The 25,431-nt window shown below is 40.0% G+C and overlaps 1 pseudogene; it reads right to left on the minus strand.

Moving 5' to 3' along the window:
- Positions 1–930: 930 nt before the first annotated feature.
- Positions 931–25,431, minus strand: part of LOC147638092 (uncharacterized) — a 38,007-nt pseudogene continuing 13,506 nt past the window's right edge.

Raw genomic sequence — 25,431 nt, forward strand, 5'->3', positions numbered from 1 at the left:
GACTCCCTTATAGTTGGTGGGTGGGGGCGATTCCAAAATGACATTGATTTTACTTTCGTCGATGGAAATCCCGCTTTTGGACACTATATGCCCTAGAATAACTCCGTGTTTAATCCAGAATTGGCATTTGAAAGGATTCAATGAGATGCGATATAATCTACACCTTTCAAATACTTTTCGTAAACACATCAAGTGCTCGTCCCAAGAGGAATGAACACAAAGATCATCTAAGAAGGCTTCACAAAAGTCCCTTAGATATTCCTTAAAGGCTGTGTTTATCAATTGTTGGAATGTTGCAGGTGCATTCGTTAAGCCAAAGGCCATGACGCGAAAGGCATCTTAAGTGTAGATTCTTCCGTCTTGGTGAGGTCTAAGCAATAAAAACTGGTTTAGACTCCTCACCTGGATCTGCTAGTTCTATCTCCTTAACTACCGCCGGGCCATCGTAGACACTGCTACTCCCATTGGTAGGCGTTCGTTGGGCTTTTGTGTAGACGACTTTACGTTCCCCTATGGTAAAAGATTTGAAATGCTCGGGTGCGGGGTGTAAGTCTACCGGTTCTTATTGTGCCATGCTTTTTTCTTTAATTTCCGCTTCCTTTTGTTGTTGAGCTAACTCTCAGTTTTGATGCCTTCTCGTAGTAGGACTTAGTTTCGGCTTCTCTTCGATTTCTAATTGGGCGATGTCATGAGGTTGCGGACTACACCACATGACACTTTGGAGGTATTCTCCCCAATTATCCACTAACTTCCGATGAGCGTCATATGCTCCTACATAACTAAGCCATTCTCTACAGTGGATTGTTTATTCTAGCTCGTACATTAGCTCGATAGCATTGTCGCTTATGTCTCATCTTCTTCTTACCTAGTTTTTGATTTTTGTTTATATCAGATTCAGACTCACTTGATCGATCTTCACTTGTGCCCCCCTCACTCTTGGATGATCTGCAAAGGTTACGGTCCTAGGCCTTGAGCACGTGGCTTCCACACTTGGGTGAATATTCAATTCATACCCCCTATCAGGCTCAGATTCAGTTTCTTCTTGAGATTTAGACTCGGAGTCGCATTGGTTAGACTTTTCGCTACTTTTAGTGTCAAGGGAGTTTGCCACTTTCTTGCCATCAGAAGTCAAGTGCATAACACCTATCATGTTTACTAGCACTAATGGTGGCATATCTTGCCCCTCAGGTGTTACCCAACTTGTGCCTCTATTTCCCCATGTAGTTGTCGCTAGGTGTATCCAATGTACGTTATCTCACTCAGTCATGCCCGGTAGGACATCCATATAAGGAGAATCTTTCCCATCATCAGTCTCCTTTTTGCATGTATAGCAATACTTTAATGGGGCTGAGTGAATAGTGGTATCCGATCGATTATCAATGATAACCTTGCTTCCTAAAGGATGCGCGCAACCATTTTCAAGATCAACTCAAATGATAGAGTCCTAGAATTGTAAGTAGACATGGTTTTTTGACCAGTCATGCACCATTTGTGCTTCCCTCATGAAAGGACGTCCTAAGATCATTTGATATGACATAGGATGCTTAGAAAAATCCATTACAATGAAGGTATGCCTTACCTTGTATCCCAGAACCTTGATCTTAAGGTCCCTTAGCATTCCAATAGGTTTAGCTATAGTTCCGTTTGCCATCTTAACCACTATGTTTGTGACTTCTAGGTGAGGTCTTCCCATAGATTCCCAGCAGTTTTAAGTCACAATGCTCACTCCAACACCACCATTAAGGATTCCCTTTAGAGTTAATCCCTTGGTAGTAATGGGGAGGGTTGCATTAGATTCGTCACCTTCAAAGTACTGTCCAACTTGTTAACAGGTATTTCAACGACCGAGTCTTCATCTAGGTTGGGCTGTAGATCCAAATGTTCCTCCTCATCTTGAAGCGTGTCGGGTCTATCCATATTTGCAAATTGTGATAACCTCGCCTTCAGTTCTCCATTGAGAAATGCCTGAAGAGCTAAGAATAGCTCTCGATCTTTGTATAACTTGGATATGATCGTGGTTCTGATTTCAGAGGACATGAAATCCATTACTATGGACACATTCAATGGTACTTTTTGAGATATCGACCCTTGACTAGGGACTGGTGAAGATGGAATCACTTCCTCTTCGATGGGGTCAGGAATTCCCTCACTAACCATTCTTCAAGAAAGAAGGGTGTCTGCCCACTTCCTGATGTCCTATCCTCACTTTCTTCCCCAAATGATACTAGGTATAGCTAACTGTTTATGGCTCCTGTGAGGCTGAAGTCGTGTGAAACACTGTGTCTGGGATCTTGATTTTTCTAGGTTCTGGCTCCAGTTCTCTTTGTGTTTCTTCCACCAAACCCCTTAAGTGTTGCACTCGTTCAATCTCCTCTACTGGATTTGGGTAAGTCCCAATCTTTTTCTTTGAGGGTTTTTGGCCCACGTGGCTTGTCTTTGAGAGTCTCAGTCAGTCTGGGTAGTCGAGAGGGTATTGGCTGACTTGGTTGTGGGGCAGGAGGAGTTTCTTTTTGTTTCCCCCGATTTATGTCTTTGCTTGATTCTCCTTCGTTGCGCTCCCGAGTGGGTTTCTCCCTTAAAGTAGTGACTTTGGTCTCCATGGTCTCTATTGAATCAGAATCATCTTCAGGATCATTCATACACATAGGGTCCTCTCTCTTGTCCCTATATTAGTCTTTGAACTAGGTTTGGAGCTTGTGGCATTAAGCGATCTCTTTCGTCGCGTTTTCTTTTTCTTTGCTCGAGCAATTGATGCAGTATCCCTCTCTTCAAGAATGTAGTTTTGATTTTGAAGCATTGACCGTGTGACTACATTTGTGGGTACAACAGGTGTGGCTCCTAGTGCCTCATTGGTGACCTCAACCAAATTCAATGGCGTAATCTTGGGTGCACTTGGATTATGTGGACATTGAGCAATCAAATTATCTATGCCACAACAACGATTACATGTAAGTACCGGCATTCCCAACGTGCTCCCTTGATTTGGTTGCATTTGAGTAGCGATCTTCTGTAGCCTATTAGGGCACTCTGCTACACGATGCGGTCCACCACAATCGTAGCATTGAAGAGGTGGTCTCCTAGCAAAGGTATTAAGGTTTTTCCCTCTTGTGGTGAGAGTAGCCGCTTGATATACAAGCTTGACTTGCCCGAAATGATCCTCCATGTAATACTAGTCATTTCAAACGTATCAATCCCATATGGAACAGTGGGGTCTATATCCTCTTCATAATCCCTACACGCACTATGTGACTCAACCCATCTGGTTTATAGGGGTAACCCTCGGATGCAGAGGTTGTGGTCCTAGCACTGGCGGTGGTAACAGCACAGACTGGACTAAATTTGGGTTCCTTGGAACTATGTGTTGTGACAGTTGCTCGACAGGTGGTGTAGGCATCAGTGCGGGTACTTGAGGAAGTCCCATTGAATTTAACTCTGAATGTGGGACATTCACTCGTGCTATGTGGTCCTAAGCAAACCGAACACCATTGTTGCTCTCTTCTTAGGTACATATGGCTATTTTGAGGAGCTCGATTACCCCTAAAGTATTCTTGGAGAGCCTTAGTAAGGTCAGCTATAGACATTTCGGATATCTTGGGCTCCTTGGCAATAGGTTTTACAATCATTGGCTCGTGCCCAGATACTTGCGAACTAACAGACTTTGTCTCCGAAGACACCTTTTTACCTGCAATCATCAAGTTGTCTTCTAACTGGATTGCATTGGCAGTGACTGCTTCCCACGTCGTAAGACCTCTAATGACTAGGCCATTGTATATGTCCTCGTGGCGCAATCCTCGGATGAATCTATCAAGAAGTTGCTTGTTATTAAAGTGCTCATCGTCGTCGGGAATACAGCAAGAATTTAGATGCGTTAGTCGACTTATAAAGTCTCACTGACTCTCCTTCCTCGCGTTCAGCTTTTTGGAGTTGAGATGCTACACCCCAAAGCACACCCTCACGTATATATTCTTTCAAGAACAATCTCTTGAGAGTGGGATAGTGAGTACGCTCTTCAACCCTTAAAGTTCGATACCAATCTCTGGCTTTTCCACTCAAGGTTAGGCCTAAGGATTTACACTACTTATGTAGCTCATTGTGCTCTTCCAAGGAATCGCACACGTGTTCAAAAACTTCAATGTGCTTCCTAACATCTTCGTTACGAAACTAAAGTTCTGAGTGAGCTTGGCAACTTGTACCGCCTTGCTTCTAGGCTCTCTCTCAAGTATGCCATGCATGTTTTCCGCAATAGATTGTCTGATCGTTTGAGAAAACACTGCTAGATCACCTAAGTGAGCAGGCATAGCTGGTGGAGGCACTTCTGGGATGGCTTGGTTGATAGGAATTGGCATTGGTCTTGGTATGTATGCAGTTGACGCAGGATAAAATATGTGACTAGCGTTAGCTCCTCTTGGATAAGGGTTCTGATAAGGCATTCGTGGAGCATACGCCATTGGCATAACAGGAGGCATAGGAGCTACATGAGCATGAGTAGCGATAGGTACATACGGTCGATATGCACTAGTATGCATTGTTGTAGGTAATGTATGTGAGATCCCTCTGCCCCCTCCGTGCATCGGCCCGGTAGCTGACAGTGGAAGCAACACCCTCATGCGCGGGGCACGGTTTCTCACTCGGGGCCTCGCCCACGAATGTCCGGGCACGAGACTAGGCTAGTGGTGGTCACTCCGAGAACCGAAACCGGGAAATTTTTCCATGCCCGGAAAGCAGGGACGATTCCACCTTTTTGAATTTTCTTAACGAATTTTCTAACGTGATCAATTCTAAGCTATCCTTCAACTGAATAAACCAGATAGAAGGAAACTATCACTGATATAATTTGATCATTTTAGTAAATTCAACGCTTTTTTCTTGATCAAGATCAGGCACAGCCGTTGATCCACTCATTTAAGAAATTTATCAGGGAATTGAGACTAGCTACTCGAATCCTAGCGTAATCCTAAGATTTTTCAGTTTGATTATTAAAACTCCACTGATTCCAGCCTAACCCCATCTGGCCCATGGGTTAGCCACCACCCTACCACTGGAATCGGCGGTGGAACCGAACAAGTACTCACCCACCCATAATTGAAATGCCATTCTTAACTTTAGCTTTAGAAAACAGATACGCACACACTCCTCTTTAAAACTTTAATCTATAAAACAATCCATTGATAAACAATTTACTGGTTACACATGTCATACTTCAAAATTTCCATTGAGTCTTTGTTTCTCACAAAACAGTATCACTCTGAACTCTCCGTTGAGACCAGCGAGTCAACAACGAGATCCAGTGAGATAGATTACAATAACCATAGGTCCATCATATAATATCTTCCTCGACATACACATGGATGTCCTCGGCACCGCGAGCCCGTGCATCTCCTGGTCAGAACCCTCCAGGATCCTCCTTAGGTGTCCTCAGGGACCGCTTCGTCGGCCCTCGTCCATCGTACCGGAAGCGCACCATTTTAACCATACCGAGGCTGGTCAGGACCTGGGCAGGCTTTGCCGCGTGAGCTATCCCTTGAACACTCCCCGCCAGCTGTTGCAACCGAACTTCCCTTAGATAAACATATATGCCAAATGCTCCCTCCAACATTCTGGCGTAAGACAGTCCTTTAAGAAAACAGGGTTTCTTTACAAGTTTTTAGTTTTGATTTTGTTTGAATACCATGAATAAATCTTAAATCCGTATCCCAATACTTCTAGATCCATGTCTGAATTCCAAACAGAATTCCTCGAATTCTGTTAACTTGATCCTTAGATCAAAATCAAAAGTCTTAACTAGTTTCAGATTCGGTGGGTGTTTTGAGTGCATTTTTCCTAAACTGATCACATCATCATTGACGAAGGAATTAGGTCTTGGTCAATAGTCTGAATCAGAGTTTGGGTCTGGAAAGGTTCTTCCTAAACTATCTTTCTCGAAAGGTACTATTTCAATTTCTCTTTTTCTAAATTTCGTTCGACGAATATTTGCTTACACATTTCTAAAACATGGATTTCTTAAGAGGAATAAAATAATCATTTATCTCGATCTCCGACTTCGATAGTTTAATTGAATTTTCTCATTACCATCTTAGTGAATATGAAATGGTAGAATTTCCTCTCACATATTATCTACCTATTTATTTTTCTAATTTTTACGAAAATTAACAGAAGATTAAAGAGAACCCTTATTTAATTATAAAGATTCTATATGCATCTAATTATGCATAAAATCCAATTCTGATGAAAGTCACACTTTTATCATCATAAAAATCATTTATGATGAAAATCACTCTTTTAACATGAAAGAATTTCTTTTATGCATATATTTTTGCATACAAATCATTTATGATGAAAATCACACTTTTAATATAAAATATATATCTTCTATGCATATGTTTATGCATAAAAAGTTTATGCATAAAAATCTTTTATGATAATCACACTTTTAATTTAAAAAAAAAACTTTTATGTACCCATTTATGCATAAAAATCATTTATGATAAAAGTAACACTTTTATAATAAAAATAATAATCTTTTATACATACTTTTATGCATGAAAATCAATTATGGAAAAGTAACACTTTTATAATAAAAATAATAATCTTTTATACATACTTTTATGCATGAAAATCAATTATGATAAAAGTAACACTTTTATAAGAAAAAATAATCTTTTATGCATACTTTTATGCATGAAAATCAATTATGATAAAAGTAACACTTTTATAATAATAAAAATTCTTTTATGCACAAAAATCCATTTTGATGAAAGTAACACTTTCATAATAAAAGAAAATTATTCCTTTATGCATAAAAATCTATTTTGATGAAAGTAACACTTTCATAAAAAGAAAATTATTTCTTTATGCATAAAAATCTATTTTGATGAAAGTAACACTTTCATAATAAAAAGAAAATTGTTCCTTTATCCATAAAAATCTATTTTGATGAAAGTAACACTTTCATAAAAAGAAAATTATTCCTTTATGCATAAAAATCTATTTTGATGAAAGTAACACTTTCATAATAAAAAGAAAATTATTCCTTTATGCATAAAAATCTATTTTGATGAAGTAACACTTTCATAATAAAAAGATTATTCTTTTATGTATAAATAATAATAATAATCAATATGCATCGTCTATGCATGAAAATGACACTTTTAGAGTATAGAATTGATAGGAATTACTCTTTTAGCATAATAAAAGATAATTCTTATTTCCAAAAATTTTACAATAACCTCCTTTGTATGGCTGACCATTTTTTAAATTTTTCTACTTAATTTTGTCTTAAAAATTAACTCTAATTGATAATAAACAATATGCATCTTCTATGCATGAAAATGACACTTTTAGAGTATAGAAATGATAGGGAATACTCTTTTAGCATAATAAAAGATAATACTTATTTCCAAAAAAATTCACCATAACCTCCTTTGTATGGCGGACCATTTTTTTAAATTTTTCTACTTAATTTGTCTTAAAAATTAACTCTAATTGATTTAAAGTAATCTATATTAATCAAAATTCACTTATAAAAGAGAAAACATTATAAAAAGTTTAATTCCAATAATTATCACTTAACTAGGATAAAGAAGGATTGATTCTAAGAAGAGAGAGGGAAAAACCCTTTCGATCAAGGCATAGCATCCATTTATCACTTCAAACAATCATAAACATTAGAAAAACATAAAATCAATAAAGAAAATTACAAGAATCTCTACTTACATAATTTCTTGGAGCTTTCCTTTGGCTTGATGGTTTGAGGGTTCAACTCTTGTTTGTAACAAGAGTGGCCACCAATCTTTGGAAGAGGAAAATGTCAAAAACTAGTGAATTATTAATAAATTCACAATTCTCAGCTTGGGAGGAGTAGAGTAACAGTGCATAAACACTATTGTTTTTCAACAAAGAGAGAGGCTTCTATTTATAGAAAAAATTGAGCTCCTAACCAAACAAACTCATTCTAGAATTTTTCAAATCAGTTTGGTCAATTTTTGACCATTTTCAGTGAGCTAACTTTTTGAAACTAGACTTGAATTAGAGGAGAGATGAAATATCTCAATTTTTGAAGATTTAAAACTCAATTGCACATGTGAAGTAGGTGCCTCATTCATGAGGGGGGGAATCCCCATGCAGAGGTGTCAAAAATGCATCATTACTTCTAAATATCTCCCCTTTTTAACTATTAACCTTGTTCTTAGTCAACTCTTCATCTTATGTGAGTATTTACTCATTTTTGGGAGATTTTTCTTTTATTTCTTCATTTATCTCCTCCCTACATTTGGATGAATCTTATTGGTCCATAGGAACCTTAATTTAAAATTTCGAAAAAATCTTCACCTCAAGATAATGCCTCTTGAACAGATTATACTTAATTTCTAATTCACCTTCTCAAAATCTTTTTGAATTTCTGTTTCGAGAAAACTTATTTTAATAAGGAGAGTTATTTTTCCATCCAAAAATATTCAAAATCTGAATATTCTCTCTCTAGAATATTTTCTCTCTCTAGGCTAAAACATGTAGAAACAAGATCTTTTATATTTCTGAAGAGGAAATTGATTACAGGGGAAGATGCTAGACATCTTGAGAGGCTGGGGAGGAATCTTACATTCTCTCCCACTTGAAAAACGCGAGATGTCCTCATCTCGCAAACTGGGGGTAATCTCGTAATAACAGATCGGCTTCTTTCTCCCAGGTGGCATCTTCAAAAGGATAGAACTTCCATTTGACCAATAATTCTCTCAGAATTCTGTTCCTAAGAATCTTTCTCGAACATCAAGGATTACTTCAGGTTGGAGTTCCATCTGCCCTTGGGTTGAAGAAGTTAAGATTTCATCATCAAGCACATGATTTGGGCTTGGTATATACTTTTTAAGAAGGCTGACATGAAATACATTATGTACTTTAAGATGAGGAGGCAGAAGAAGCTCGTAGGCTAAGTCACCTACTTTCTTTGTAATCAGATATGGCCCACAATATTTGGGGGATAACTTCTTATACTTCCCAAGAGATAGAGAATTTCTTTTGGGGCGTACTCGAATGAAGACCATATCTGCTTCTTTGAATTCTTTGTTTGTCCTCTTCTTATCTGCATATTGCTTCTGTCGATCCTGGGTAGCTTTAATATCTTTACGAATTGCCTGCATCTGCTGTTCCATGTCGTCAAGCATCTGTCTGGACATCTCGACCTAATCAATGAGTTAGACCAAGTTAATGGAGTTAAGCAATCTTGTCCATATAGAGCTTTAAAAGGGCTCATCCCGATACTTCGATGATAAGAAGCATTGTAGGCGAACTCGACTAGGTGCAGATAGCTTAGCCACTTCTTGGGTTCCCTGCCATAGCATGACTGAAGTATATCTTCGATTACTTGGTTTATGACCATCGGTCTCAGGGTGATAAGCTGTGCTGAGATCCAGGAAAGTTTCCACTGCTTCGAAAAATGTAGTCCAGAACCTTGAAGTAAATTTGGGATCTCGATCACTTATTATTCTCCTGGGTAGGCCATGCAATCTGAAGATTTCCTTAAGGAACACTCTGGCCACATCCACTGCAGTGTAGGTTTCTTTTACTGGAATCAGATGGGCAACTTTGGTTAGTCTGTCAACTACCATGAAGATGGAGTTGTAACCTGATTGCACTGAAGGTAATCCAGTAATGAAGTCCATATTGATACATTCCCACTTCATCTGGGGGATGTCCAATGGATGTAACTTCCCAAGCATTTTTACTCTTTCAGCTTTGACTTTCTGGCATGTTAGACATTGATGTACATGATTCAGTACATCCTTTTTCAGACCAGGCCAAAAGAAGCTTTTCTTTACAGACATGTAGGTTTTGATGAAACCTGGATGTCCTGCAATAAGGCTGTCATGGGCTTCATTCAGAATTTGTCCCTTGGTTCCCTCATCATTGGGAATGCATAGCCTGCGATTATAATACATAATTCCATCATCCAGGCTGTACCCTTGAGCTCGGTTCAACTCCTGTGGAGTTTTGCTTTCCTGCATAAGTAGGGTAGCAATAGGGCCAAAGAATCTATCCTGCATGATCTTCTCTCTTGCTTCAATAATCAAAGGATTTGACACTATAGTAATTGCAAGCAAGGAGGTTTTCCTGCTGAGGGCATCTACTACCACATTTTCTTTGCCTGGGCGATACCTGATTTCAAAATCAAATTCCTGCAGGGTCTGCATCCACCTTCTTTGGCGCATGTTGAGATCCTTCTGAGTGAAGATCCACTTTAAGCTCTGATGATCAGTCATCAAAGTGAATCTTTGACCTAGTAGGTAATGTCTCCACAATTTTAGAGCATATACTACTGAAAGTAGTTCCAAGTCATGGACAGCATAATTCCTTTCATGCGTTCTGAGTTTTCGGGATTCATAGGCCACTGCATGACCTTCCTGCATGAGTGCACCTCCCAGGGCAAAACCACTAGCATCAGTTACTACCTCAAAGGGTAGAGAGAAATCTGGCAGCTTCAGAACGGGATTGGTTACCAAGGTAGGCTTTAGCTTATCAAAAGCACTCTATCACCTGGCAGACCATTGAAATGGAATATTCTTCTTGAGAAGATTAGTCAGGGGGAAGCTATGAGAGCATACTTTGGTATAAAAATTCTATACCAACCAGTCAATCCCAAGAATCCTCTGACTTCTTTCACTGTCTTTGGTTCAGGCCAATCTATGACTGCTTGGACTTTTGCAAAATCTGGAGAAATTCCATCTTTTGATACCAGAAAGCCCAAGTATTCAACATGGTCGGCAGAGAAAGTGCATTTGCTCTTTTTGGCAACGAGTTAGTGCTTCCTTAGAATCTCAAGAACTTTTCTGACATGAGCTTCATGGTCAGCTACATTCTTTGAGTAAATCAGAATATCATCAAAGAAAACAAGAACAAAATCATCCAAGTATTCTCTGAGAATGTCCTGCATTAAGCGATTGAATGTAGCTGGGGCATTTGTCAATCCAAACGGCATGACAGTGAATTCATAATGCCCATACTGAGTATTGATGGCTGTCTTCGAGATATCTTGCTCATTAATCCTGATCTGATAATACCCTGATTTGAGATCTATCTTTGTGAAGATCTGGACTCCACTTAGCCTGTCCAGAAGCTCATCAATTCTGGGGATAGGATACTTATTCTTAACTGTCAGTTGATTTAGACCTCTGTAGTCCACACAAAGTCTTAGCGTTCCATCTTTCTTTTTCTGAAAGAGAACTGGCGCACCCCAAGGTGAAACACTGGGTCTTACAAACCCTTGTTCCAACAGCTGTCTAAGTTGTTCCTTGAGTTTGATGGCTTCAGGAACTGGCATTTTGTACGTGCGCATGGCTACTGTGGCTGAGCTCCTAGGGTCAATTCTATCATATGATCTACTTCCCATATTGGAGGCATCTCTGTTAGCTCTGCTGGTTGGGAATAAATCATCATATTCACTTAACCATTCAGGTTCTTTAGCTTTTAACTTTGAGTCTACCGGATTCATTTTGACAAGATAAATGCGCTGTTTCTTTCTAAGTCCTTTTAGTAACTTAGAAGCCTTTACTAACTGCAAACTTGGGGATCCTGAAATTCCGGTTCCTTGAACTTTGTTTTCGTGAAGGTCACAGAAGGAAATGGTTCCATTATGACAGTGAATGTCAGCTTGATTTTTGTAGAGCCAATCCATTCCAAGGATCCCATCAAAAACTCCCAAAGGTATAACTCTGAACTGACAGTCAGTTAAATTCCCATCTAGATGGAACTAAATACGATTTGTCTCAAGGTGAGTGAAATGAATCTTCCCACTTGCCAATTCAACTTGCATAGATTTTCCTGATTTTTGATCTAAGACTAGCTTATGCAAGCATCCAGGGGAAATGAAAGAATGAGTACTGCCTAAATCAATCAAAAGCTTAAAAGGCTTACCCTGATACTCAGCTGGAGTATTGATCACGGAGAACTGACGATTTGGCCCTTGATTTTCAATTGCTGCATAAATCTGGCCTCTTTCTTCTTCCACTACTTCTGCTATTGTGACTGCTTGGTTGCTGCAGTCTGAGAGGTGAAATTCTTTCTCTTTCGTTGCCCCAATTCTGGGAAGGAGTTCTGAGGCTACTCTGGACAGAGGCAGATGGCTGAGTTGGAGTTCTCCTAGGATTTCCCTGATTCTGGCACAATAAGAAGGAGTCCGTCTCGGAACTCTGGGACCCTGGCTTCCTTGGCCCACAGAAGGAGATGGGCAGTCCTTGAGCTGGTGTCCACCAAGACCTTGACATCCCAAGCATCTGTTCTCGCTTCGAAGGTCTTCTCTTTGCATTTTGGAGAGAGCCGGAGTTCCGGAGAATGTACTTCGGGGGAAAGGTCTCCCTTCATTTCTAAAGCTTCCCGTCTCCACATTCTGGTTAGGACCTTGGAGTCTCTTTGGAGGCAGAAAGTTGGAAGAACTTCCCGGTGTCTGAAATCTCTTGAAGGATAAGGGAGCTGGCTTTGGCGGAACTTTTACGTGATGAAGGCTTTGGCAAAGTCCTTCGCCATTCTGAGAGCTTCAGCCACCATGGACACTGGCTTGGCATTTTTGACCAATGTGTTGTTCATTCCCTGAATGAACCTCGCCATGAGTTGCTCTTTAAGAGGTGGTGAATATTTGAGTAGAAGAGCAAAGGCGTGGTGATATTCCTCGATGGTTTTGCTCCCCTGCTTTAGCTCTAAGAATTCGTTCATTTTGGTTTCCAAAAATCCAAGGGGACAAAATCTCTTTCTCAAATAGGTTTTTAGGTCGGTCCAGGACTGAGTATTTTTGTCCAGACGGTTGGTGTCATAGTGGTTCCTCCATGCTACTCGGGCTGTTTCCACTATTTTCAGCCTAGCAAGAGCCATTTTTCTCCTCTCATTATAACCTGTGACATCAAAATATTCTTCCATGGCTTCCACCCATTTCTCCACAGCCTCACCTAGGTTCTCCCTTCTCCTTCCTGGCTGAGTCCTATGAAGAGCCTTATGAACATCAGGGTCAAGCTCGTCATCTTCAGAGAGAGGGTCTGGCTGACGGCCACGGTTTCCTCGTCTCATGATTCTGCCAAAAATTATATATTATTAAATTTTTATATTGATATCGTCATGAGATCCTAAGACTTAAGAGGTTCGGAAATCAATTTCTTAAACAAGACAATGATCTTATTGGAGATCTATGACATATGTCCGATAACAGATTTTTCTTTATCAGATCGTCTATAAACAATCACTTATACAACAGGGAATTTTTTCTCCAAAAAAACATTTCTTTATTTATATATAAGTTGCAACTTTCCAATGTGCAATTGGAATTAACTGGAATTGGGTATAAAGGACCTTAGCCTAAGGGTCTAGATTTTTAGAAATTTTTAGAATATGGTCCAATTAAGGTTCTTGTGGGCCAATAGGATCAATCCATGTGTGGGGAGGAGATAAATCCAATTTTGTAAAAGAAGATACCCAAAAATGAGTAAATGCTCACATAAGATGAAGAGTTGAATATGTACAAGGTTTATTAGTAAGAAACTATGAGTAATATTAAAAATATGAGATATTTTGGATATAATGATTCCATTTTGACACATGTGTAAGGAAGGGGAGTCCCTTCAATGCTCACATAAGGTGAAGAGTTGAATATGTACAAGGTTTATTAGTAAGAAACTATGAGTGATATTAAAAATATGAGATATTTTGGGTATAATGATTCCATTTTGACACATATGTAAGGAAGGGGAGTCCCTTCAATGCTCACATAAGGGGAAGAGTTGAATATGTACAAGGTTTATTAGTAAGAAACTATGAGTAATATCAAAAATATGAGATATTTTAGGTATAATGATGCCATTTTGACACATATGTAAATAAGGGGGAGAGCATTTAATGAGGCGCTACTTCACATGCTTGATTGAGTTTTAAATCATCATAAATTGAGATATTTCATCTCTCCTCTCTCCTAATTCAAGTCTAGTTCCAAAAAGTTAGCTCAAATGACCTAAAAAATGGTCAAAAATTAACCAAACTGGATTGGAAAATTCTAGAATCAGTTTGTTTGGTTAGGAGCTCACTTTTCCTATAAATAGAGGCCTTCCCCTTTGTTGAAACTCAATAATGTTTATGCATTGTTACTCTATTCCACCCAAGCCAAGAACTGTGAATTCATTAATAATTCACTAGTTTTTGACATTTCCCTCTTCCAAAGATAGGTGGCCACTCTTGTTCAATCAAGAGTTGAACCCTCAAACCCTCAAGCCAAAGGAAAGCTATTAAAGTCTTTAGTAAGTTGGTGACTCTTCTTTTTTTTTCACTTATTTCATGGTTTTTATAATTCAAATGATTTTTTATGCTTCATGTCTTCTCTAAAAATGTTATGGCTCATTACAGAAAGGCATTCCCCTCTCTTCTCTAGCAAAACCAACCATTCTCTATCCTTGGTAAATGGTTAATGATTAATTGTCAAGTTTTTATAATGTTGTTTACTTTAGGATAAATTCAATACTTTTGGTGTACTTTTAGAGACTTAGAAATTTGAAAAATGGTCAGCCATACAAAGGAGGTTATGGCAAAAAATTTGAAATTAGTGAAATAAAATTCTTCTTTTATTATAATCCTTATGGTTTCTATATTCCAAAGTATCATTTTCATGCATAGAAGTATGCATAAAGAATAAAAAAAAATTTATATCAAAAGTGTTACTTTTATCATTTTTTATTGCATAGAAGTATGCATAAAGAATAAATTTTTTTATTTCAAAAGTGTTACTTTTATCATTTTTTATTGCATAGAAGTATGCATAAAGAATAATTTTTTTTATCAAAAGTGTTACTTTTATCATTTTTATTGCATAGAAGTATGCATAAAGAATAAATTTTTTATATCAAAAGTGTTACTTTTATCATTTTTATTGCATAGAAGTATGCATAAAGAATAATTTTTTTTATATATTAAAAGTGTTACTTTTATCATTTTTTTATTACATAGAAGTATGCATAAAGAATAAATTTTTTTATATCAAAAGTGTTACTTTTATCATTTTTATTTTCATGCATAGGAGTATGCATAAAGGATAAATTTTTATTATAAAAGTGTTACTTTTATCATATTTGATTTAATGCATAGAAGTATGCATAAAAGATAAATTTTATTATAAAAGTGTTACTTTTATCATAATTGATTTTAATGCATAGAAGTATGCATAAAAGATAAATTTTTATTATAAAAGTGTTACTTTTATCATATTTGATTTTAATGCATAGAAGTATGCATAAAAGATAAATTTTTATTATAAAAGTGTTACTTTTATCATAATTGATTTTAATGCATAGAAGTATGCATAAAAGATAAATTTTAATCGGAGATCGACGTAAATGAATATTCCTCGAGAAATCCATGTTTTTGAATTTGTAAACAAATATTCATCGAAAGAAATTTTAGAAAAAGAGAAACTGAGATAGTACCTTTCAAGAAGATAATTTTAGAAAGAACCCTTCAGACCTAAACTCTGACCAAGACCTAATTCCTTCGTCAGTTTCAATCAATGACGATGTGCCCAGTTCAGGGAAAATATATTCAATCACCCACCGAATCTAAAACTAAGTTAAGACTTGTGACTTTGATCTAAGGATCAAGTTAACAGAATTTGAAGAATTCTGTTTGGAATTGAAAATTGGATCTAGAAGTATTGAGATAGGGATTTACGATATACTCATGGTATTCAAACAAAAATCAAAACTGTAAACTTGCATAGAAACCCTACCTTCTTAAAAGACTATCTTACGCCAGAATGCTGAAGGGAGCATTTGGCATATATGTTTATCTAAGGAAAGTTCGGTTGAAACAGCTGGCGGGGAGTGTTCGAGGGATAGCTCACATGGCAAAACCTACCGAGGTCTTGACCAGCCTCGGTATGGTTAAAATGGTGCGCTTCCGGTACGATGGACGAGGGCCGACGAAGCGGTCCCTGAGTGAAGTGCCAGGACACCTAAGGAGGATCCTGGAGGGTTCTAACCAGGTGATGCACGGGCTCGCGGTGCCGAGGACATCCATGCGTATGTCGAGGAAGATATTATATGATGGACCTATGTTTTTATAATCTATCACTGGATCTCGTTGTTGACTTGCTAGTCTCAATGGAGAGTCTAGAGTGATACTGTTTTGTTGAGAAACAAAGACTCAATAAAAATTTTGAAGTATGACATGTATAATCCGTAAATTGTTTATCAAGATGTTGTTTTTATTAAAGTTTTAATAAAGAGGAGTGTGTGCGTATCTGTTACCCACCACCCTACCACTGGAATCGGTGGAACCAAACAAGTACTCACCCACCCATAATTTTGAAGTATGACATGTGTAACCAGTAAATTGTTTATCAATGGATTGTTTTATAGATTAAAGTTTTAAAGAGGAGTGTGTGCGTATCTGTTTTCTAAAGCTAAAGTTAAGAATGGCATTTCAATTATGGGTGGGTGAGTACTTGTTTGGTTCCACCGATTCCAGTGGTAGGGTGGTGGCTAACCCATGGGCCGGATGGGGTTAGGCTGGAATCAGTGGAGTTTTAATAATCAAACTGCAAAATCTTAGGATTACGCTAAGATTCGAGTAGTTAGACAATTCCCTGATAAATTTTTCAATAAGTGGATCAATGGCTGTGCCTGACCTGGATCAGGAAAAAGCATTGAATTTACTAAAATGATCAAATTATATCAGTGATAGTTTGTTGTTGATGGTTCGAGTCTCTTGCAGAGTGGTGGTTTGCTGATGTGGAGGCTTTTGAGCATGCAACCCCTCTTTTGGCGAGGTTGGTTGATGAAGAGAAAGAAGTTTCCTCTGGGGCTTTTCCCTTGACTTCCTTCTTTGAGATAGATGGTTTCAGTTGGGGATCTTCTTTAGGCATAGCGGTTGATTGCGTGGTTTTGGAATTAGACTTTGTTGGTGAGGATAGAGTGGAAGGGTAGATGCTTTGTCTGAGTTGGTCATTAATGCATATGGTAGGTCATTGTGTACAGGGGCTTCTATGAAGAGGCTTGTAACTTTTTGCGTTTAGCATCATAGAAATCCATTAGGGTTGGATTCTCTTCCATGCAATATGGTATTGTCAACTATGTGTCATTGACCATCATGATGACCCTATCGCTAGCAAAGGAGAGTGGTGCTTGGGTAGCAATAGTCCATTTATGTCCCAAAATCAAAACACATAACCACAAAAACCTTGCAACAAGTAAGGGGGTTAGTTTTAATATACATTGTATGTTCAAAGTACCCCAGACATGGCATGCTCAAGTCCTATGTAAATGGAATTCTTTCAGGATGAGCCATGAGTGTTGGTTGACCTAACAAATCCCATAACTCGAGGGTCATGAGATTCTACTCTCATGTTGGGTAAAGTTGTGCTTGAATTGTGGTTATTTTATTGGAAAGTTCCAATCCAACCATAATTCTTGGGATATTCTCAATAAGATATGTTGGAAGTTCCAACTTCTCCAAGGTCTCTTCCTCCCGTAAGATCAATTGCACAATGCCTGCACAGGAGTGTTCAAGGTGACTGTTTGCATAGATTTATCAAGTGAATATACAACGAGTCACATATCCAAGTTCCACCAAGCACGACATCATACTAAAGGGAATCTAGGATAACATGGAATCTAAATTCCACATCTCCACTGATTGTTTGAGTAGCATAGCTAAAGTAACATGGAACTTCAATGTTTTGTCCATTGGCCTCTTGCAAGACCATTGTCTTTAGGGATGAGTTTAGGTTGCCCCTATCTGGTTTATTCAGTTGAATGATAGCTTAGAATTGATCACGTTAGAAAAATTCGTTAAAAATTTTCATAAAGGTGGAATCGTCCCCGCTTTCCGGGCATGGGAATTTTTCCCGGTTTCGGTTTTTGGAGTGATCACTAGCCTAGTCTCGTGCCCGGACATTCGAGGGCGAGGCCCCGAGTGAGAAACCCTGCCCCACGTATGAGGGGGCAGAGGGATCTCACATTTAACTTTTATATGTGACCTAGCCGTTCACACATGGGCGCCCACACATGGCCGGCCAATCCTAACCCTTATCCTAATGAAATTCAAGGTGCCCCTCTCATCGGTGATCACCCAATCCCCTTACCCTTTACATGTGGTGCCGACAAGCCCGGCCCTACGTAAAATAATTATATGACGTAAAAAGTAATACGTCTCAATGTCTGCCATAGGTTAACGCAAACCAAACCTCCTTGTATCAAAACACAAACCTCCTCAAGCTCACCAAGACTTCGATCACTAAAAGACCAACATTCAGCAGCCAGGTAAGAAGGCTAGACTTCGTATCCACCTCAAGTGAGCAGCTTTGGGAAGAAATGAGCCAATGAAACATAGACGTGAGTGGAGAAACATTGGAACACCTAGAAACATGTGGAAATAGGAGCCGCCATGATCCTCTGAACTCTAAATTCACCAACTGGCTTTTTAAACATCACCTTAAATTTTTAACCACCTTAGTGAAGGTGTGGGAGTAGGACGAGAAACCTTAAAATGCTCTCCCACAGGAAGCAGTCAAACCATGTTAGACACCACGGTGTCTCAATCATATAGTGTTGATCTTGAGCAAACATCACCAGCAAATAGCCCAACAATCGATACGATGAATGAGACATGTCTTTTTCGCTATACCACCAAGGATAAATATTCCACAATACACATAACAGGCACACATAGTGCAAGCAGGAGTCCCGCTCTTTACAGAAAACCATTATAGAAATGCCTTTACCATGAAACCAAGTTCTAGTTCTTCTCCGTTTAGATGAGGAACACATAACAAGAAATGCAAGGAAGGGTAAAGAGCCAATGTAAGGGACTGCCTCCTTACAAAGTGGTCTACAAAGAACATTCATAGAACATGTCCGTGATGACTGCACAATGAGCCAACAACCACAAAGCCGTTTGGACAAGGAACAAGGAATGTGACGAAGGGTAAAGAGACAGTGTTAGGGAATACCTCCTTAGAAAGCAAGATCACTCACTCACAGAACATGTCCTCAGCCATATAGAGGGCCAACAGCCACAAAGCTAGGCTAGCAAGAGGATAAGTGTGGAAACTATGCAGGGCAAGAGATCTCGTACCCTAAAACATATAATCTCGTGTAACCACCTCCTTACATTCCACTACCATGTGAATATGCAAAAAACATGTCGAGGATAACAATCAAAATGGGAAGGGGGGTTGTAACCAACCTAACACCTAGAGACTTTGAGTTGAGCAAAATCAAGCCACTCCACATCTCAAGGATGATGTGACAAAATTTGATGAAACACAAGATCCCATTCATTACCTAGAGAAGTTGGATCAAATTTTGAGGTCATGGGATCCCACCAAGATCTGCTCATTTACACTTTGCCTTGAAGGAAAAGTAGGCCAGTGGCTTAGGTCACTAAATTGACTTAAAAAATCTAGATACAAGGTCTTGAGAATAAATTTCATGGTGGGATTCTCTCCCAGTGGTGGGGAGCGAGATGGAGCCCAATTGCATAAATCTATAACCTCAAGTAGGAGGAAGCAAAAATGATGTAGGACTACATGTATCTCCACATGAGATGTGGCACCTGTGAAAGACTAAATAACTTATCTCTCATTGATTGATTTATGTTTACTCTTAATAGCAAGAGGCTTCATGACCATCTCTATAGGTATAGGCACTACATCTTTAATGAGTGCTATCGTGAGGCAATAGACCTAGTAGATAACCTACAAGACAAGCATGTAGAAGTCATCCACCCAAGCCAAGAGAAAGGGGACACATCATCCAAAGCCTCATATCGACCAAGGATGCCTATCCAACACAATCTAGAGTCCTAGTTAAGGACATGAGCATGGATGAGTTGGCAAAGAATCTGCTTAGCCGTTTAGGCCAATAGTGGTAGAGCCAATCCTAAGGGCAACCTCAAGGTCAAGCCCAGCCCAGCAACTCAAGCAGGACACCCACATATATTCCCATGAAGAGATAATTTTGGTGAGTAATTTTCTACCAAAATCATATAACTACAGAGTGTTCAATGATAAGGCCTAGACAACAATAATATTATGCTCATTGCTAATGCCACAAGAACAATGGCATTACCAGTGCCACGGGAACAATGGCATGCTCATTGTTGATACCAAGGAAACTTAGTAAGGTGGACTCCGACACCATGAAATATGCTCCCTACACCAAGGCAACCAATGGCCTTACTAGCCCCACTAGTCACTACTCAATGTCAAGCTCTCGTGCCTACATATCCAAACCCTTTGCATTACCCATAGTCATTTAGCCAAGAAAAAGGAAACCATATAGGAAGCCTAAGAAGTATCTTTTTCTCAGGGAGATGGATCTTCACTGGCTTTGCTATCTCAAGGCCGTGGATTCACATGAAACCCACACCCAACAGTGGGAAGTCGACTTAAACAAGGTCATGATTCAGACCAAGATAGTGGTCTATAAAAGTGACAAGGATTTATGTACAAGATCGAGCACATCAAGTGGGTGTCACAAATAGTGATCATTCCCAAAAGTAATCAAAAGCTTACAGTGTGCATTAACCTCAAAAAGGTTAATGTTGCCACAATAATTCGTGATCACTACCCCTTGCCCTACATAGACCATATGCTAGAGAGAGTTGCTAGAGCAGAAGCTTATAGCTATGGAATATCGTAGTATTGGGGGTCCCATTATCTATGCAGGACTACGAGGCTCCGCTTGACTTTCAGGTCATGCACTTAGCCAGAGTAGACGTATATCTAGGCAGGGAGTGGCTGTATGGCTTGGGCCCTACTCTAGCTCGGAATTACTTACATAATACGCTATGTTTTGAGCACGGAGGTAGAGTCATTACCCTGCAGGGCGACCGTACTGTCCCTACCACACCACTTATTTCCTCCATGGAGCTGTGTACAGCGGTCCGCAGAGACCAGATAGCAGAGGTATATGCTTGTTACCCTCTTTTGAATTCTGTTTTCGTAGATGAAACGATAAATGATGTTTGCGTAGACAAACAAGGAAAACAAGATAGCCTTGGACGAGACCCACTGTTTGAAAACCCTGTTTGGCATGTATGTGATTCAAACAAGAAAAAATCCAAGGTGAATGAGACATTAAAGAAAAAGTACGTAGATACTTTAATGAATTTATTAGAGGAATTTCAGGACGTTTTTCCTGATGATTTACCAGATGGTTTACCACCATCTAGAGAAGTAGACCATGGCATCGAAGTTATGCCAGGATCAAAACCTATAAGCAAACCTGCTTATAGATTAAGCCACTCTGAAGCACAGGAGGTGGAAAAACAATTGACGGAATATTTGAACAAAGGCTTTATTCGGCCTAGTTCAAGTCCGTGGGCATCGCCTATTCTTCTGGTAAAGAAGAAAGACGGATCTATGCGGATGTGCATAGACTATAGGGCTCTTAATCAAATAACGATTAAGAACAAGTATCTGATGCCACGCATGGATGAGTTGTTTGATCAACTCTATGGATCGAGATACTTTACAAAAATAGACCTGAGATCTGGGTATCATCAGGTTAGAATAAAAGCAGAACATGTTGCGAAGACAGCATTTAGGACCCGTTTCAGGCATTTTGAGTTTTTAGTTATGCCATTTGGGCTAACCAATGCTCCAGCGACGTTTATGACGTTGATGGACAGCATTTTACGTCCATATCTGGGAAAATTCGTAGTAGTTTTCCTAGATGATATTCTTGTGTACAGTAAGACACAGAAAGAACACATAGAGCATTTGCGTCTAGTGTTCGAGTTGTTGCGAAAGCACAAACTATTTGCAAAGAAGAGCAAATGTGAATTTTTTGAAACAGAAATTCACTACCTTGGCCATATTATATCCGTCGATGGTACGTGGATGGAGCCAGAAAAAGTAGAGGCTATTCTTAAATGGCCAGCGCCGAAGAATCTCGTGTCGAGGGTTCTACCGACAGTATGTAAAGGACTACGCGAAGATCGCAATCCCATTGACTGACCAGTTACGGTCAAAAACTAAAAACATTAGTTGGGGGGACGCCCAACAGAAGAGCTTTGATAAGCTCAAGGTGACCGTTGCAGCTACACCTGTTTTGACTATTGTCGATCCAAATGAGCCGTTTGTTTTGGAAACAGACGCTAGTAATGAGGCCATTGGGGCCGTACTTATACAAAGGGGACGCCCAATTGCATTTGAGAGTAAAAAGTTAGATCGTGCGCAGCGTAACTACTCGGCTTACGAGCGAGAGTTACTAGCGATAGTTCATGCACTGAAAAAGTGGAGACACTATTTATATGGTGCTATTTTTGAGGTCCGGATGAACCATGAAAGTCTGAAATGGCTTTCAAGTCAAAATGAAGTGAAGGGTAGAAAAGCTCGGTGGGCGGAGATTCTACAGGAGTTTGACCTTCAGATACGTTACCAGAAAGGTAAGTATAACGTGGTGATAGATGCACTTAGTCGCATGCCACAGATTAATGAACTTAGTTTCACAGTCTTCAAGAATGATTTCTTGGAGTCACTACGTGGTTTATGTGAGCATGATCCATCTTTTACAGAGGTCTGGCGCGCTGTATGCATACGCACTTCTTCACAGACACGACCACCTCCCTCGTTGTTGGCACGTATTGCTAGTCCGGGGAGACTGGCCGAAGGTGCAACGAGAAGGGAAGCGAGAGTTAGTCCGAAGAGACTAGCCGTGTCTTCTGGGTATAGTTTGGAACCGGAGAGCTCTGATGTAGGCCCTTCATCACCTTTGACTGCCACGACTTCAAAGGGGAGTGATAAACTTCGTCGAGGGGGGAAAAATGCTAATTACTCCGTTGACGACAGGTACTTACTCTACAAGGGTAGAGTATGTGTACCAACTATTGGTGATTTTCGGGCCCAAATTCTTAAAGAAAGTCATGATAGTCCAAGTGCGGGTCATCCTGGGATTCAGAAGACCTATGCACTAGTAAAAAGACAGTTTTATAGGCCTAGTTTGTTTAAGGACGTCCAAACTTATGTGCTGAAATGCAATAAGTGCCAGGTCAATAAACATGAACGTCTTAAGGTTGGAGGACTACTCCATCCGCTGGAGATTCCTCAAGGGAAATGGGAAAGCATTTCCATGGATTTCATTACCGGTTTACCCAAGACGAGTCGAGGGAATGACTCGGCGTGGGTGTGGTAGTGGACAGGTTAACTAAAATGGCAAAGTTTATCGCCACGAAGAAAACTGTTAAAACGCTAGAGTTGGCAAAACTCTTTATTGAACGTCTCTACAAACTATATGGCCTGCCCGCAGATATAGTGTCGGATAGAGATAGAAAGTTCAACAGTCATTTTTCGAGGGAAGTCTTCAAAAAGTTGGATACTATGAGTATGAGTACGGCAGATCATCCGGAGTCTGATGGTCAAACTGAAAGAGTTAACCAAATTCTAGAGGATATGTTGCGTTCTTATGTTAGTAAGAAGCAATCTAATTGGGAAGAGTACTTGCCCTTATTGGAGTTTGCCTATAACAGCTCCAAACACTCAGCGAGACTGGATTTACACCATTCATGTTAATGTATGGATTCCAACCAAGATCTCCGATGGCTGTAGGCCTAGAAAAGGAGAAGATTCAATCTGTCAAGGATTTCCTTGAAGATATGAATGATATGCTCAGAGCTGCACGTGAGAGCATTCGTAGCGCTCAGGATCGCGCTAAAACTTATGTGGATAAAGGACGTAGAAAGGTGACCTTTGCAGAAGGTGACTTTGTATTCCTCAAGGTTCCTGCGCAATCAAAAACCATGAAAACGGGAAAGTGTAATAAACTTTCTCCGAGATATTGTGGTCCTTTTAAAGTCCTTAAGAAGATTGGGGACGTAGCATATAAACTTGAGTTACCGGAGAGTTCTCAAGTCCATCCTGTCTTCCATGTCAGTAAACTGAAGAAATTAGTTCACGGGTTAGAGAACGCAGTTTCTCCAGATATTTTGGTGGACTTGATAAAGCCACCAAAGATACCACATGAACCTGAAAAGATTCTACAATATCGTGACAGACAAACCCGACATAAAGTGTACCTGGAGGTACTTGTTAAATGGATAGATAGGGATGAGGAGGTAGCTACCTGGGAACGCCGTAGTGCAATTTCCAAAAGGTTTCCCCAGTTTGTTTTCGAGGACGAAAACTCTTCTTAAGGGGGGGTAATGTCACGTAGGCTGTAACACCTATGAATGATCGACGGCGGGCAGACCGGATGGCCATGTCCGGGGTTCAGTGGGAGAGGACGCCCATGCGAAGTCATGGGCGGCCAGGCTAGTGTGGATGGCAGGCCACACACTATATAGCCTGGGGGATGAGGGGCAATCCTCATTCTTCCTCTATGGCTGGGTGGTGAGCCAGAGGCCGTTCCCTCCTGTGGTAACGCCCGTAGCGACGTTACAGGTATCTAACACTGGTATCGTGACCGGAGCCCACTCAATGGTTTTCAACCATTCATCTTCTCATCCTTATCTCCGCAATGGAGTGTGTGGAGGGAGGCGGCCATTTTGAAGGGAAGAATTCTCTCTCTCTCTCTCTCTCTCTCTCTCTCTCTCTCTCTCTCTCTCTCTCTCTCTCTCTCTCTCTCTCTCTCTCTCTCTCTCTCTCTCTCGGCACACACCAAAGCGAAACGGCAGCAGGTAAGCATTTCGTTTTTTCTACGTTGAAGCTTGTCTGCGAAGCATTTTCGTTTGGTAGAGAGAAAGTCGCCTAGTGAAACGTTGAAGCTATCTACGAAAGACGTTTTTTTTTTCTTTTACGTTGAAGCTGTCTGCGAAAGACGTTTCGTTTTGGTGAAAAGAGAGATGTTTTGGGTGTAAAGAGAGGTCATCTAAGGCGAAGCGAGAGAACAATACTAGCCTACGTTGTGCAGAAACAACACCACAACGGTCGCTTTCTCTCTCTCTCTCTCTTGACTGTGAGACACCGGCTGCGGCAGCCATGCCATACCCGGCCAGCCAGGCTAGCCAGGCGGCGGCGGCGGCCAGCCAGGGGGCGACGGCGCGTATAAATTGACGCCGTCCGCATCCCGCCGATTGAACCACATGGTCCGCACGATTTAACCACATGCTCCACACGCGGTCCCTCTGTTTTCAATACGTGCCCCATCGTAGTTCGCATATCAAATTGAAGGCTGAAAATAAAGCCTTCAATTTATTTTTCAAAGCTTGAAAAATAAAGCCTTCAATTTATTGGCGGCAACCGGGCGACGGCAGCAGCCAGGCCAGGTGGTGACGGCCACCAGAGCAGCCAGCGGCCAGCGCAGCCAGCGCTACCAGCCAGGCCAGGCGGCGACCAGCCAACCAGCGCAGCAGGCGGCCACTAGAGGAGAAGAAGAAGAAGTTAAAAAAATCATTTATTTTTTTATATTTTAATTATTCATTTTTAATAAAAATTAAAAATGAAACTAAATTCAAATGGATCCTCTCTCTCAGTTG

Source organism: Cibotium barometz, chromosome 5, assembly GCF_041138505.1.
Source record: "Cibotium barometz isolate CiBa-2024 chromosome 5, ASM4113850v1, whole genome shotgun sequence".
Taxonomy (NCBI): domain Eukaryota; kingdom Viridiplantae; phylum Streptophyta; class Polypodiopsida; order Cyatheales; family Cibotiaceae; genus Cibotium; species Cibotium barometz.